The 11,128-nt window shown below is 28.9% G+C and overlaps 2 long non-coding RNA genes across 2 annotated transcripts; both read left to right on the top strand.

Moving 5' to 3' along the window:
* The first annotated feature begins 46 nt into the window (after positions 1–46).
* LOC111060709 lies at positions 47–3,735 on the top strand. The gene is made up of 3 exons (XR_005570269.1): positions 47–370; positions 2,321–2,439; positions 3,622–3,735. It is a non-coding gene; the product is annotated as an uncharacterized LOC111060709 (long non-coding RNA).
* A 2,177-nt stretch (positions 3,736–5,912) lies between these two features.
* Positions 5,913–9,247, top strand: LOC120349005. Its single transcript, XR_005570268.1, has 3 exons — positions 5,913–6,504; positions 7,810–7,928; positions 9,111–9,247. It is a non-coding gene; the product is annotated as an uncharacterized LOC120349005 (long non-coding RNA).
* The last annotated feature ends 1,881 nt before the right edge of the window (positions 9,248–11,128 follow it).

The raw sequence follows: 11,128 nt of genomic DNA, 5'->3' as shown, positions 1-11,128 counted from the left end.
ACAGCTTCGAATCACTTTTCTGCTCTGATCACGTGACACCGCAGAATAATCTTTCTGTGGATCAGACGCCATGTTCTTTTTAACCTCAATCTTTAATTGTTGGATGGTTTGTTTTGATATTGGTTGTCAGATTTCGGATTGCTACTATTATACTGTGAAATTAATTTGCAGTGGAAAATTGAGGTATAAAATATTTCTATTGGTTTCTTTATTCTTATAATTTTTACAAGAGAAATTGAAAATGGATTTACAACAGAAAGGCGTGAAATTTTCGAAGTTCAAAGTTTTGTACTTTCCAGACCTGCACAACGAATTACCTATTTGAAAAATAGAATATGGTTAGAAATTGCTGATGTAATAGAGGATTCAAGTAAGTACACTTAAATTTCTCATAATAAAGTAGGCTAGATCTACCGTACACAATATTTGATATAAATTTTATGAGTAGCCTACTAGCATGTTTACAATTTTTATTCAGGTAGCCCACTGTAGTAGGCCTTTAATAACCTAGTCTCTAGGTCTAAATTGCTATCTTTTTCATTTTTCAAGAGGTTAGAAGTTGACAAAAGTTTATTTATTTCTTTTTTAATGTTTAATTTGTAGTATTTAATAATAATGTAAATCCTAGACTAGCTAGTTTGTGTATGGTAGAGAATTATCACAAGAAAGAGAGAAATCTAATCAACTGATTAGATTTAAACTCATTCAAGATTGATTGATTAGATTAACATTAAATAATCAGATTCAAAACATTATTCAACCAAGATAACATTTAGCATTTCATGCTAACAATCTTTTACACTTTCAGTAAGTTGGCCTAATCACAAAATACATTTTTTATAATGCAGCTAGTAGTTTTCACAAACAGATTTATTAAAATCAACATCATAATTTGAATTTGAAGTATTTCATTACATTCTAAGTCCTAAACTTCCATTATCCTTGTTGCACCTCAAAATATTGTAAACCCATAGTTTATCAATATAATAACAAAACTAACCTGACTATTAGAACATTTACTTTGTCTTTGGTACCTATCTATGAATTAATCTTCTCTTAATTTATAATTCAAAATCACTTGGAAACAATATTAAATAGATTGTTATAGTAATAACTTGATCAGAGTCAGTGTAATTGAATATTGAAAGACTGCCATTCGAAAAATATAAAATAGGTACTATTTTTCTGGTTGACCATTGCTACCAAACTCATTTAAACTACAATAGTAATGTATTTGAAAAACTTATTCATGCTCTATTGATCGATATATTGCGTGATGCCAGGTATATCAATGTGAATAGTATAAATTAAAACAGGAGACACACAACATAGATAGATTAAAAACACTGAAAAACTTACATTATAATCGGAAATTTTTAAGGAACTGTGTCCCCTTTCTCAACCGAGCAGAGAGTGTAATGTAAGTTTTTCAGTGTTTTTAATCTATCTATGTCGTGTGTCACCTGTTTTAATTTATATTATAAAACTTTAAAGTGTTTTCTGTTATGTGCTATGAATGTAAGTATATACTTATAGTATTTATATCTAATGTAAATAGTTTATTGAGGCCCAGTTCACTTCTAATTTATTCAAAGTCCAAACTATGTCTTATCATTGATGATTAACTTCACATTATCTCCAAAATGAATATGCTGAAAGATTATGTTTCTTTTTTCAGGTACCATCTATGAATTAATCTTCTCTTAATTTATAATTCAAAATCACTTGGAAACAATATTAAATAGATTGTTTATAACTTGATCAGAGTCAGTGTAATTGAATATTGAAAGACTGCCATTGGAAAAATATAAAATAGGTACTATTTTTCTGGTTGACCATTGCTACCAAACTCATTTAAACTACAATAGTAATGTATTTGAAAAACTTATTCATGCTCTATTGATCGATATATTGCGTGATGCCAGGTATATCAATGTGAATAGTATAAATTAAAACAGGAGACACACAACATAGATAGATTAAAAACACTGAAAAACTTACATTATAATCGGAAATTTTTAAGGAACTGTGTCCCCTTTCTCAACCGAGCAGAGAGTGTAATGTAAGTTTTTCAGTGTTTTTAATCTATCTATGTCGTGTGTCACCTGTTTTAATTTATATTATAAAACTTTAAAGTGTTTTCTGTTATGTGCTATGAATGTAAGTATATACTTATAGTATTTATATCTAATGTAAATAGTTTATTGAGGCCCAGTTCACTTCTAATTTATTCAAAGTCCAAACTATGTCTTATCATTGATGATTAACTTCACATTATCTCCAAAATGAATATGCTGAAAGATTATGTTTCTTTTTTCAGGTACCATTTACAAACAAAATATTGAAGAGAATGTGCTCAAAGGAAATGCATATGAATTCTTTTTTGTTGACCAGGATGGAACAATTCTTTGGAACCTATACTTAGAATAAGTTAGTTAGGTAAGATAAAATTCCACTCATTTTTTAAACTTTATATAGGCGATGTCATTTTATACAGTTTCCCATTTTTTAAAAAGGTTTATCCACTTCAATGTTTTATTATCGATTTGATGGTAGATATTCAAATAGTAAGATTTAACTATGGTACGTGACTAAAATAATAGAAAAACTGACTGAATTTTGAAATCATTAATAGCTTACAGGAAATCTTAATATTTCGAAACTACGTGAAACCACATGAGATCAAGATGGACAGTTGAGAAGAGTGCTTAAAAAACAATGTATTCACTTATCATTCAGGGAATAGAGTTATTCATAATATTTGGGATTCCTTCCATAAAGAAATAATTTATGTAACATTATCTAATAATGTGATAACATTACATCAATAATTTGATGTTAAAATTGTTTTTAAAACACTCTTCTCAACTGTCCATCTTGATCTTGAGTGGATGATGACTTTATAAATGACCATACATTAGAACTATGAATAGATGACTTCAAAAATTCACCCAGCAAGTGCTGGTAGAAAACACTGAATAATAGCTTTTAATGACAGTCATTCCACCTTTTAAAATTTATGATTAAATTCATGGATGAAATACCCACATTGTTCTGAGAGAGATTTATGTATTTGCAGTTTGGTATTCATTTTCAAATCACTTAGTTCTACTTATAATGTTGTAGATAATCATCATTTCAGATTAAGCAATTAATTTATTGATTATTTCCATTTGTTTCATTAAACTTGTTTCTCTAAATGTAGAACTAAAAATTACTTTATGCAGTACATTTTGGAAGAGTTAAGTAAACCAAACGGTCGAGAAGTAGGCCTACTGACCACAGAAATAAATAAATAATTGTTCATGGTATCCAAAAATATATTGTTCACCAACAAGTTCTTTTGACCTAGGGGCACACTGATTAATCCCAATTCCTGCATGGAGATTTATTTATTCAATCATTCAGAATTACACAACTAACAGATTGATGCTAATAATAATTCAACTGAATGTTGGTTTATTGGAATTTCTCATATAATATTACTTTGTCATTATTGGGGGGTTCCTTCCCAAGAAATATAATTAAAAACTTATACAGATTACAATCAATTTCAGAATTCACTTTGCAAAGTTTTTTTTTATAATGAATAATAAATTATCTATAACTTTTTGATTTCAGGCCTAGTGATGTACCAGCCAGAAGTAGAGGATGACAAAGAAAATCAACTATGAATAATATTCCATGGATATGATTCATGTATGATGTAGTAGCCTACAGAAGAAAGAGATGGACTAATCTAAGAAATATATTCATTTTTTCAGTACATCTTGATGTGTTTATTTCATGTTATTCATAATAATATCTTCTTTTTCTGATCGCTCCTGCTAACTGCTTCAATTCAGGTAGTTTTGAAGAAAACAGCAAGTGACATGAAATTAATAAAATATGTTTTAATTGTTTATACTTGAGGGATTTTTAAAACTATATTTAACCCAAAAGCATCGAACTCTTATTAACAACTTTATTGGTTCTGTATGTCTTCTGCTTTTTTGGAACTAATAAAATTATTTAACATTGCTGACTGGCAAATGCTATAGGTAACACGTAGTTAAATAATAGACTTGAATTGGATATAAAATAGGGTATCACAATTATTATGTATTGTATTAAGAATTAAGTAATAGTACTTATTTACTGCATTGAAGGGGTAATAATTCTTTGAATATGAAAAATAACTTAAGCAAAAGTTGAAAATATGATGCTCAAAGGAAATGCATATGAATTCTTTTTTGTTGACCAGGATGGAACAATTCTTTGGAACCTATACTTAGAATAAGTTAGTTAGGTAAGATAAAATTCCACTCATTTTTTAAACTTTATATAGGCGATGTCATTTTATACAGTTTCCCATTTTTTAAAAAGGTTTATCCACTTCAATGTTTTATTATCGATTTGATGGTAGATATTCAAATAGTAAGATTTAACTATGGTACGTGACTAAAATAATAGAAAAACTGACTGAATTTTGAAATCATTAATAGCTTACAGGAAATCTTAATATTTCGAAACTACGTGAAACCACATGAGATCAAGATGGACAGTTGAGAAGAGTGCTTAAAAAACAATGTATTCACTTATCATTCAGGGAATAGAGTTATTCATAATATTTGGGATTCCTTCCATAAAGAAATAATTTATGTAACATTATCTAATAATGTGATAACATTACATCAATAATTTGATGTTAAAATTGTTTTTAAAACACTCTTCTCAACTGTCCATCTTGATCTTGAGTGGATGATGACTTTATAAATGACCATACATTAGAACTATGAATAGATGACTTCAAAAATTCACCCAGCAAGTGCTGGTAGAAAACACTGAATAATAGCTTTTAATGACAGTCATTCCACCTTTTAAAATTTATGATTAAATTCATGGATGAAATACCCACATTGTTCTGAGAGAGATTTATGTATTTGCAGTTTGGTATTCATTTTCAAATCACTTAGTTCTACTTATAATGTTGTAGATAATCATCATTTCAGATTAAGCAATTAATTTATTGATTATTTCCATTTGTTTCATTAAACTTGTTTCTCTAAATGTAGAACTAAAAATTACTTTATGCAGTACATTTTGGAAGAGTTAAGTAAACCAAACGGTCGAGAAGTAGGCCTACTGACCACAGAAATAAATAAATAATTGTTCATGGTATCCAAAAATATATTGTTCACCAACAAGTTCTTTTGACCTAGGGGCACACTGATTAATCCCAATTCCTGCATGGAGATTTATTTATTCAATCATTCAGAATTACACAACTAACAGATTGATGCTAATAATAATTCAACTGAATGTTGGTTTATTGGAATTTCTCATATAATATTACTTTGTCATTATTGGGGGGTTCCTTCCCAAGAAATATAATTAAAAACTTATACAGATTACAATCAATTTCAGAATTCACTTTGCAAAGTTTTTTTTATAATGAATAATAAATTATCTATAACTTTTTGATTTCAGGCCTAGTGATGTACCAGCCAGAAGTAGAGGATGACAAAGAAAATCAACTATGAATAATATTCCATGGATATGATTCATGTATGATGTAGTAGCCTACAGAAGAAAGAGATGGACTAATCTAAGAAATATATTCATTTTTTCAGTACATCTTGATGTGTTTATTTCATGTTATTCATAATAATATCTTCTTTTTCTGATCGCTCCTGCTAACTGCTTCAATTCAGGTAGTTTTGAAGAAAACAGCAAGTGACATGAAATTAATAAAATATGTTTTAATTGTTTATACTTGAGGGATTTTTAAAACTATATTTAACCCAAAAGCATCGAACTCTTATTAACAACTTTATTGGTTCTGTATGTCTTCTGCTTTTTTGGAACTAATAAAATTATTTAACATTGCTGACTGGCAAATGCTATAGGTAACACGTAGTTAAATAACGACAGAATTCACTTTAAATTAACATTGGTTCTTATGGGAGTATTCACCCATCGGCAGAAAGTTGAGCAGAAAAAAAGAACTGTTCAAATCAGAGACGAACTGTCGTTCATCTTGCCGTTCTTTATAAGGCCTATCAACACAATGCTATTTTGCTTCGACCGATCACTGCTCGTGAACCGTTTTGTCGAAAAAGAACTAATTTCGGGATTCTGTCGACGAGAACAGACAGCTTCGAATCACTTTTCTGCTCTGATCACGTGACACCGGCAGAATAATCTTTCTGTGGATCAGACGCCATGTTCTTTTTAACCTCAATCTTTAATTGTTGGATGGTTTGTTTTGATATTGGTTGTCAGATTTCGGATTGCTACTATTATACTGTGAAATTAATTTGCAGTGGAAAATTGAGGTATAAAATATTTCTATTGGTTTCTTTATTCTTATAATTTTTACAAGAGAAATTGAAAATGGATTTACAACAGAAAGGCGTGAAATTTTCGAAGTTCAAAGTTTTGTACTTTCCAGACCTGCACAACGAATTACCTATTTGAAAAATAGAATATGGTTAGAAATTGCTGATGTAATAGAGGATTCAAGTAAGTACACTTAAATTTCTCATAATAAAGTAGGCTAGATTTACCGTACACAATTATTTGATATAAATTTTATGAGTAGCCTACTAGCATGTTTACAATTTTTATTCAGGTAGCCCACTGTAGTAGGCCTTTAATAACCTAGTCTCTAGGCCTAAATTGCTATCTTTTTCATTTTTCAAGAGGTTAGAAGTTGACAAAAGTTTATTTATTTCTTTTTTTAATGTTTAATTTGTAGTATTTAATAATAATGTAAATCCTAGACTAGCTAGTTTGTGTATGGTAGAGAATTATCACAAGAAAGAGAGAAATCTAATCAACTGATTAGATTTAAACTCATTCAAGATTGATTGATTAGATTAACATTAAATAATCAGATTCAAAACATTATTCAACCAAGATAACATTTAGCATTTCATGCTAACAATCTTTTACACTTTCAGTAAGTTGGCCTAATCACAAAATACATTTTTTATAATGCAGCTAGTAGTTTTCACAAACAGATTTATTAAAAATAATATCATAATTTGACTTAGAAGTATTTCATTACATTCTAAGTCCTAAACTTCCATTATCCTTGTTGCACCTCAAAATATTGTAAACCCATAGTTTATCAATATAATAACAAAACTAACCTGACTATTAGAACATTTACTTTGTCTTTGGTACCTATCTATGAATTAATCTTCTCTTAATTTATAATTCAAAATCACTTGGAAACAATATTAAATAGATTGTTATAACTTGATCAGAGTCAGTGTAATTGAATATTGAAAGACTGCCATTGGAAAAATATAAAATAGGTACTATTTTTCTGGTTGACCATTGCTACCAAACTCATTTAAAACTACAATAGTAATGTATTTGAAAAACTTATTCATGCTCTATTGATCGATATATTGCGTGATGCCAGGTATATCAATGTGAATAGTATAAATTAAAACAGGAGACACACAACATAGATAGATTAAAAACACTGAAAAACTTACATTATAATCGGAAATTTTTAAGGAACTGTGTCCCCTTTCTCAACCGAGCAGAGAGTGTAATGTAAGTTTTTCAGTGTTTTTAATCTATCTATGTCGTGTGTCACCTGTTTTAATTTATATTATAAAACTTTAAAGTGTTTTCTGTTATGTGCTATGAATGTAAGTATATACTTATAGTATTTATATCTAATGTAAATAGTTTATTGAGGCCCAGTTCACTTCTAATTTATTCAAAGTCCAAACTATGTCTTATCATTGATGATTAACTTCACATTATCTCCAAAATGAATATGCTGAAAGATTATGTTTCTTTTTTCAGGTACCATTTACAAACAAAATATTGAAGAGAATGTGCTCAAAGGAAATGCATATGAATTCTTTTTTGTTGACCAGGATGGAACAATTCTTTGGAACCTATACTTAGAATAAGTTAGTTAGGTAAGATAAAATTCCACTCATTTTTTAAACTTTATATAGGCGATGTCATTTTATACAGTTTCCCATTTTTTAAAAAGGTTTATCCACTTCAATGTTTTATTATCGATTTGATGGTAGATATTCAAATAGTAAGATTTAACTATGGTACGTGACTAAAATAATAGAAAAACTGACTGAATTTTGAAATCATTAATAGCTTACAGGAAATCTTAATATTTCGAAACTACCTGAAACCACATGAGATCAAGATGGACAGTTGAGAAGAGTGCTTAAAAAACAATGTATTCACTTATCATTCAGGGAATAGAGTTATTCATAATATTTGGGATTCCTTCCATAAAGAAATAATTTATGTAACATTATCTAATAATGTGATAACATTACATCAATAATTTGATGTTAAAATTGTTTTTAAAACACTCTTCTCAACTGTCCATCTTGATCTTGAGTGGATGATGACTTTATAAATGACCATACATTAGAACTATGAATAGATGACTTCAAAAATTCACCCAGCAAGTGCTGGTAGAAAACACTGAATAATAGCTTTTAATGACAGTCATTCCACCTTTTAAAATTTATGATTAAATTCATGGATGAAATACCCACATTGTTCTGAGAGAGATTTATGTATTTGCAGTTTGGTATTCATTTTCAAATCACTTAGTTCTACTTATAATGTTGTAGATAATCATCATTTCAGATTAAGCAATTAATTTATTGATTATTTCCATTTGTTTCATTAAACTTGTTTCTCTAAATGTAGAACTAAAAATTACTTTATGCAGTACATTTTGGAAGAGTTAAGTAAACCAAACGGTCGAGAAGTAGGCCTACTGACCACAGAAATAAATAAATAATTGTTCATGGTATCCAAAAATATATTGTTCACCAACAAGTTCTTTTGACCTAGGGGCACACTGATTAATCCCAATTCCTGCATGGAGATTTATTTATTCAATCATTCAGAATTACACAACTAACAGATTGATGCTAATAATAATTCAACTGAATGTTGGTTTATTGGAATTTCTCATATAATATTACTTTGTCATTATTGGGGGGTTCCTTCCCAAGAAATATAATTAAAAACTTATACAGATTACAATCAATTTCAGAATTCACTTTGCAAAGTTTTTTTTTATAATGAATAATAAATTATCTATAACTTTTTGATTTCAGGCCTAGTGATGTACCAGCCAGAAGTAGAGGATGACAAAGAAAATCAACTATGAATAATATTCCATGGATATGATTCATGTATGATGTAGTAGCCTACAGAAGAAAGAGATGGACTAATCTAAGAAATATATTCATTTTTTCAGTACATCTTGATGTGTTTATTTCATGTTATTCATAATAATATCTTCTTTTTCTGATCGCTCCTGCTAACTGCTTCAATTCAGGTAGTTTTGAAGAAAACAGCAAGTGACATGAAATTAATAAAATATGTTTTAATTGTTTATACTTGAGGGATTTTTAAAACTATATTTAACCCAAAAGCATCGAACTCTTATTAACAACTTTATTGGTTCTGTATGTCTTCTGCTTTTTTGGAACTAATAAAATTATTTAACATTGCTGACTGGCAAATGCTATAGGTAACACGTAGTTAAATAATAGACTTGAATTGGATATAAAATAGGGTATCACAATTATTATGTATTGTATTAAGAATTAAGTAATAGTACTTATTTACTGCATTGAAGGGGTAATAATTCTTTGAATATGAAAAATAACTTAAGCAAAAGTTGAAAATATGATGTTCCAAGCCACATCAAATATAATCACTTTCAATTCTACCTTCTAGGCTATATTTCCAAGGTTTTGATTAAAATTGATAAGCTTTTAGAACATTATAGTGAATAAGGAGTTTGAAAGGCTACTCTAATTCTAATTAATACCCTAATAAAGTATTAATTTTAATAGGGCAACTTTAATGGTTAATTGTAGAAAATAACTAGTAGGCCTACCCTAAAATATTCAAAATAAGCATGACCAGTTTCTAATTATGTCATTGTCAAGAGAGTCCTTATTGAAAATGTCGAAACTAATCATGTTTCATTTTGGAATATCACAAGGGTACTAGTTACCTTCTATAATTAATAAATATTCATCCATTTTAAAATAGGCTATGTGTTATTTAAAGTACCATAACAGAACTCGTTTATTAAAGCAAGATATAGTTATCTCAACAATAATTATTAGAATTAGTTCGCCTGTTTGAATACACTTTGTACATGTCATATGTGTTAATCTATAATAATAATTTCCAATATTCGTATAGCTTTTACTGGTGAAGAGTCCCTAATTGAACATTGCCTGAGAAGGCATATTGATTTAGGCAGTCAATTGGCCTCACGATTCTTATACATGATTGTATATCAGCCGGGACCGTACCCATCCAATGATCAAAAAGGGGACTGCTAAAATAAAATTGCCTAAAAAACGTTTACAATATTGATATCCCTTGGTGTAATATATCCCATAGATTCCAAAAATGCCAAAATTAAAGCACTTATTTATTATTTATTTATTGATTTTTTTTCGATAGAGCTTCAATAGGCCTTTGAAGTTGAATACGGTACTCATAGTAGGTAGGCCTACCTATAAACGATGTGATTCAAAGAACATGCATTGACTCTGAAGGCAATTGATTCTAGTTAATAAAATAATTATAATAATATCTTATTAATAATGGAATGCTTCTAGTTAATAAAATAATATCTTATTAATAATGAAATACAATCAGTTACTTCAAATAATTTACCCTTACAAATTTCAAGCATAGGAAATGAAAAGTTAACTCTTAGATTGACATGCCTATAAAGCATAGAATTTTGCATAATTATTGAAGTAACTAATAATTGTGGAAAAGTTATCTGAGTTTTAAAAAGCAATTAATTCACTTTATTGAATTAAATCTCCAATAATCATTTCAGAATTACCTTTTGGACAACCCAAAAAGTTCATTACCCATAACACATAAAGCAAAATTCATGTCAAAGAACTAGTTCTTTGAATGTTACTGTTTCTGCCCGCCTGGGTGCGCTGCAATCGATTCTGCTTCTGCCCGTTACGAAAACACAGCTTAACTGTTATCCCAAGCCGATTGTTAGTAGTTATTCCTATGCAGCTGTTTGGGACGTGGTCGTCTCTCAAATTGTGCGTTCAACAAATTACTCCAACAAAAACAGTAA

This window comes from Nilaparvata lugens, unplaced genomic scaffold (assembly GCF_014356525.2).
Source record: "Nilaparvata lugens isolate BPH unplaced genomic scaffold, ASM1435652v1 scaffold7871, whole genome shotgun sequence".
Classification (NCBI taxonomy): domain Eukaryota; kingdom Metazoa; phylum Arthropoda; class Insecta; order Hemiptera; family Delphacidae; genus Nilaparvata; species Nilaparvata lugens.
The sequence above is the reverse complement of the archived record's forward strand: the minus strand, read 5'-3'. Positions and strand labels throughout refer to the sequence as shown.